Genomic DNA, 6,839 nt, shown 5'->3' with positions numbered 1-6,839 from the left:
TTTTCAACTTACAGGATAGTTATTTTTGTTTTGTTTTTAACTCTATCTTTAACACCGAATCTTGTCTGTTTCATTCATTCTACAAACGATTCAACGAACCACGACATGGTGTTGTTGAATCTGTTTGAACATGAATTTCATGTCATGTTACACAGAAAAACAAAACAGAAAACTCCTGTACTTAACACGATATTAGTTTCTTAATTATCGTTATTATCAATAATGTAGAAAGGGTTTGAAAACTAATTTCATGTAGTACAGTTTGTATAATAGCATAGTGTACTTCATGATTATCCAATTACTAGTTTAATTTACAATCTACATGGAGCGATGTTTTCCATATTAACTTAAAACACTCAAATTAGATATGTCTAATCTATATAATAGCTAGTGTTTGTCTCGTCACGCTTGATTTCTCGAAAAGGAGGAGTCATAAAAGCCAAAATGCAATTATCCAGATAGAATAGTTCGATTACTGTCTGCCCATTACGAATTTAGGGACAGGGGTGCAAGGAGGTCGTGAAAGGTGGTGCTGTGAAACCTTTTTTAGTGTAGTGAGTGTTGTTGTAATAAGCCTAAAGTAAAGAAGTAGTGTTGGATCACCTAGCCTAGAGCCAAGTTCATAACATTTATAATAAAAGTAAAAATATCGATTCAATTTTAAACTTAAATCGTTCATAAATTAAGCTATTTTCTGGTATATCCCCAACGTTTTTAATAGAAAAAAACAGAACTCTTTAATCAACGGAAGTTTTAAATAGTTTCCAGTTTTGTTGTCTATACATTTCATTCTATACTTTCAGTACATAGAGTAACAGCAATATTGGATTATACTTTTGTTGCTAAGCGACATGAAATAAAAGCCATTATTGGAACGTAGTGTTACCTAAACGCACTGGCTTTTCTATATATTACAAGTTGTTTATCTAACTGATTTTGACCGATAATTATTTTATGAATATGCCAAGAATTTATTTTATGAATGATCTTAATTTTGATTGGCTCACAAAGGAATTTACTGTCGTTTGGCTGCCTTGACTGAATACTGTAATAATATGTTGTGTGATGTTATAAATAAATTGTGTGAAAGTTAGGATTTTTATGTTATTTATCATAGCATCCACCTCACATCTTTTAAAGTTCATAGCCCGGAAAAAAGAACGGTCACCTCAGCTTGTATAAAATAAAAACATTAACTAAAATTGTATGTTCAAATGAAAATAGACAGAATGATTGTGTATCCAATTCGTAATAACAAAGGGTTTGAATACATCAAATTAATATGTTTAATCGAGTTTTGATAGTTTGACAATTTGTATGGCGTACTTCAAGATTTACATATATTAGTTTACATTACAATCTATATAGTCTTGGAAAGGACTTTTTATATTAGCATAATAAATTCAAACTAGGTATCTATCCGATGCGTCATACACATGTCGATCTTCTACTTTAACTTACAAATTTCGCAGACCTGAAGAGAATTGTTTCGTGTCTCTTTATACGTAATATGTTTAAACTAGATATTTTTGTCTCAGTCTGCGTTTTGTGTTTGTAGTTAAGCACAAAGCTACACAATGGGCTCTCTGTGCTCTGCCCACCACGGGTATCGAAACCCGAATTCTTGCGTTGTAAGTCCACAGACATACCGCTGTGTCACTGGGGGGGCTTGTCTCAGTCATATAAAGTAAAAGCAATACTGTATGTCCAAATGAAAAACAGGCAGTACAAATTCATTCAATTTATCATGACCCATGTATTTACAGCCTTGTTTTCATTCTGAATATGTAAAATTAATATTTCATTTATTGAACTTTGAGTATTTGTTTAGCGTATTCATGGTTTACACGATTCTAGTCTTCCAAATTTACATAGACAATTGTATTTTTTTCACAGCAGGTTATCCATTTAGACAAACCGTTTGAGAAAGCATAATAGTGTTACTATATTTAGTTGTTCATATACAGTTGAATAACTTAGGGTAACAGCGGACATAAGAATGAAAGACGTGGTTATACATGTCATGAACAATGTAATGCAGGCAATGCCTATAAGCCGTTTGGTCATAGTATATCATTGACAGGAATTAATATGACGAAGCTATATTTAGAGTTTGGAAGTTTGAGGTTAGCATTAAAGAAAGACCCTTGTCAGGACCATTTAATTGTTAGGTAGTGTATGGATAGCCATATATGGAAAATGTTAAGTCAAAGTGTCCTGTATTACAGTTAGCTAATATGATGTAAACAGTATATATGTGTGTGTAAATAGAGTTTGAATATTTGATGCATAAAGTAACATGAAACAGTATTTCTAAACTACATATATTTTAGGCTTATTAGTATATGTATAAATATATAATCTGAGTGCTTTAGGTTAATAAAAACATTCTGTCCTTTTGAGAACTAGAATGTAAGATAAACTAATGGATGTATATTATATGTGTAAGCCACGAAGTAAACTATAAAAATAGTGAAAATAATATATAATTTTACGTATTAAAGCACTTTGTTATTGATATTGACGTGAAAAATAGATTAGAAAGTTGACCTAAATGATAATGCAAAAACTCATGTCATATTGAGAACTACAGAGATGAAATAGTCATTTTTTTATATTTCAAAATGTGAATTATAGAAAATACATCTAGAGTTTCATTGTTTTATGTTAATACAAAATTAATTCTCTACGTAGATTGTAAGTTAAACTATTATGTATCGATGATCTCATTTCTCACACTTTTTTCGGTTCCTTAAGCTTATTGAATTCTTAGATGACAAGGTGACCTTAGGCTTTGCCTTTTTGTGTAATCTCTCTGCTTTCTACAGGACTGGTTTTTGGACTTGCTGGGAGTTTTTGTATTTTTTTGTGTTTGTTTGTTTGCAGCCCGTCTCTCAGTGAGTCAATGGTAAGTTTACGGACTTATAATACTAACGTCTAGGGCTCGATTCCCTATGGTGGACAATGCAGATACCCTATTGCGTAGAGTTGCACTAAAAGAAATTGCAGCCCATTCTTTGAGATTTCTTGACGATTTTAGCCTTTTCTTTCGACACTTGCTTTGAAAGAACCGGCAATATTCTCTTTGGGCTCGGAGGGATTGTCAGCTGTAGCCGAACATAGAAATATTTTGCTAGAAGGCTAAAGCATTCTTCATCAATTTAATAATTGGCACCAATGTATTCTGAGAGCCTGGAAAGACAAGGCAACAAGTGATGTCAATGATGATACTCTAAGACATATTTTGCTAGAAGTCTAAAGCATTTTTCATAGATTTAATATTTGGCGCCAATGTATTTTGAGGACCTGGAAAGACTAGGCGACAAGTAAAGCCAATGATGATCATCTAAGACATTGGGATGAACTGATGACACTTTTCTTGCTAATTTGTTTTTAGAGAAGAAATAGTAAATGACACTGTGTATTCCATCCTTCAGTTTTAAATTTATGCAGAAACCCAGTCAGCAGGAATGGATCAATACTTTCATGAAGAGGAAGTGGAGGGGAGGGAAAAACAGTAGTGTCATGAATGAGGTTACCTCATACTAAACAAAACAAAAACAAAAAAATCCAGATGGCATTATTAAGCCAGTACTAGCCAATGGTGGACATTGTCCTATTCATATACTTTTAATTCTGCGTTATAAGAATTTCACGGATCCGCCCTTGCTTTAGTACTAAAACTTTCTTGTAGATTTCTGTTTAGCGAAGCCAGGTCAGCAAGAGAGCATGCTGCTCTTCTTACTCTTGAGATCATTGAGATAAAAGTTACAAAAGAAAAAAAACAACACAAGCCTGGTAGTCTCACGGAATGCAGCAGACTAGCAAGTGAATAGACGCTTCCACGCGTACTAACACAGGGAGCGCTAGAAAAGGTATGTATGGCAGAAAGTAAAGATAAAACCAACCACAGATTGAGCAGTAGAAATAGGATACAGATTTCTAAGAGTATGTATGTTGGTTTATGTTTGTTCCATCCAGGAACTGAACTCGCAAGATCAGAAAAATCGCAAGAAAATGTATTTCTGTATTGAGCCTTTTTTATTGTTATTTTTCAAAAAGTTTTCTTAGTTTTGTGAAGCAAGTTTTAACACTTGGCATGTTTGCGTTTGAGATGAAGAAATGTAACAGGCGCGCGTTTAAAGTCGTATGTCAAGGCTGAGAGCTTGATTGTATACTTGATACTAAAAATAATACACCATAAAGGAAAAAGCATTAAAAGCTAAGCCACGTGTGTCCATCTTTTTTATTCTATTGTTTGGGTGTATGATTTAAGAGAAAGTGAAGGTTTTTTACAAGAATACAAAATGTTAAACAATGATAAGAATAAAAGTAACGAAACAAATAAAAGGGAAGCAACACATTTAACAATCTACAAACGTGAGCGTTAAGCAGAAAGTTAAGTGTACAATATTTAAATGTTTGATGGGACGTCTATATAGATGAGCAGATGGTAAGCGGTGTGAATGGCATGATTTGGGAGGATTTGGAAGTGATTTAGATTTTGATGAGACAGTATTTAAATCATAATATAATCTAAAACAGGGCGAATAAAGACTTTGTAAAATGTGAACAACATGTGGATTACACCTCTTTGTTGACTGGTGTGAATGATTAAAAATGTTTTACGTCTGCTGGCTTTATTCTTGAGACATTTAACATGTGACCTAGTGAAAGCTCTGTTAAAGGTTAAACAGTATTAAAATCAAGAAGAGTAAAATTAAAATCAAGTAGACGGATTTAGAAGCACTTTTTGAATATTGTCAAGACAAGAGTTCATTAAGCAGTGACTTTATAATTAGAAGTACTCCAGAAGGATGTTAATTTAAATTGAGATGCATGGTTTTATCAACCGATGGAACGTCAACAATATGTTCAGCCTAATGGAAATAATTCGAGCATAAAGCGCTCTTTCAAACATGAGGAAATATTCAAAATTTTAACAAGCTCTACTGAATGTTTTATTTCATTGTAATTAAGAGGTGTCATGTAACATAACAAATAAACGTCGGGGAAATCCAGGGGGCGGAAAAATCACCTCACAAACACTTAGTCCTTTAGGATCCAACAAGGGTACTCCAGTCGTTGTTGGTATAAAGAAACTTCATTGTTATGGACCGGGTACAATAGCCCTTTATAAAATTCGTTGGTACCAGAGGTCCACTTACCATTTCAGGGACTCGTTCATAAGATTGCCCAGAACTAGAAGACTGATCTGTATTCACTATATTTCAGGAAACCAGTACTTAGGTCTTTTCGAATGCGCCACCTTATGTGGCATTCACACAAAAACAGTAACCATGAACCCGTAGAATCTTCAGCTTGCCAACCAGTTAGAGGGTAACAAACTTGAACTGAAGTATCACTAAGAGCATGTGACATATAACTGTACACTAGTATTATTTTACATATCCTACTCATATTTAATTTATAGGCAGCAGCACCAGTTCGTCTTTATGATTGTGTAATTGATTCTTTTATTTTTACATTTCAATTGCTTTTTCAGCTAGTGACAGTATTTGCAGATGAAAAAGCACACCTTTTACCTGGTTAGTTTGTACTTTTATAAAGTACAATCTCCTCGAATTAATTATTCTTTACAAATGCCGATAGACATATACATCTGAAGCACATGTGTGTTCTCTCCTGAAATAAAAAAAAACGTTTGTTCCAGTAAAATAGGCTAATGAATCACTGATTTATTAGGACATGTGGCCATCTACCGATATGTATGAGTTACTGCCATTGTAAATAAAAAAATTTAACTTGGAACAGATTTATCTTGTGTTTTTTAGACATATTTCAGTCAATCACTATATAGTGACGAGTCGTCTAATAAAATAAAAAAACTAATCCCTTCGTTTTTAGCTTTAGAATTATACTTAGTGGTATCCATAGGACCAAACCAGCATACTATACGATCTGTAGGGTTGTGTAAACAAGAAATTATCATAATGATGAAGGTGGTGTACCTCATATGGTCATATTTTTTATAATTATTGAGCAGTATGTAACGCCAACTTACTTTTCGTTTTTTTTTGGCATGATATAATTACAAATTATGTATTAAAATTTGCTTCTTTTTAATTCAATACATTACGTTGTGTGTATGCAGTATTTGTAGTTAAAATGGCTCAGTATTCAACCTTATAGCATTGAATTTTTAAAACGTTGTTTAGGGGGCATTTTCCAGACTCCCTTAGAAATGACAGTATCGAAATGACCTGACCACTCAAAAACAGCTTCCTACGGCAACGCATTACCTGTCTGATATAGATCTAATAAAAAAAAGTAAATTTAAAACTTCAAATCAAAGGAACCACTGATTTGTTGGTACAAAAAGAAGTGATCGGAAAATCATGATTTTCTAGAATTTCATGGTAGTCAAATGAAGTTGGTCATAATAAACCTGGACGTGCATTGTCGTGGAGAAGAAGAACACCTTTCCGATTGAGGAGTGAAGGGCGTTTCTAATGAAGAGCTTGATTTAAACATTCCAGTTGCTGACTATATATCTGTGCATTGACATTCGCCGTGGATTGAGAAGTTCGAAATGAATTACTCCTTTGATGTCCCACCAAATGCAAAGCATCACTTTCTGTGGATGGAGTCCAGGTTTTGGGGTCGAAAGGGGTTTTTGTCTAGGACTGAGCCATTGTTTTTGGCGTTTAATATTCGCATTTTCATCACCGGTGACAATTCTGTTCAAAAATGGTCCATGCGCATTATGTGCCAGAGGAGACAAAGCAACATTCACACGTTGGAAACGATGATCATCGGAGAGTTCGTGAGGCACCCAGCACCTTCTTTAGGAGTTGTCCCATATTCCTTAGATGTTT

Source organism: Limulus polyphemus, unplaced genomic scaffold, assembly GCF_000517525.1.
Source record: "Limulus polyphemus unplaced genomic scaffold, Limulus_polyphemus-2.1.2 Scaffold2858, whole genome shotgun sequence".
Lineage (NCBI taxonomy): Eukaryota > Metazoa > Arthropoda > Merostomata > Xiphosura > Limulidae > Limulus > Limulus polyphemus.
Note: the sequence above shows the minus strand (reverse complement) of the source record.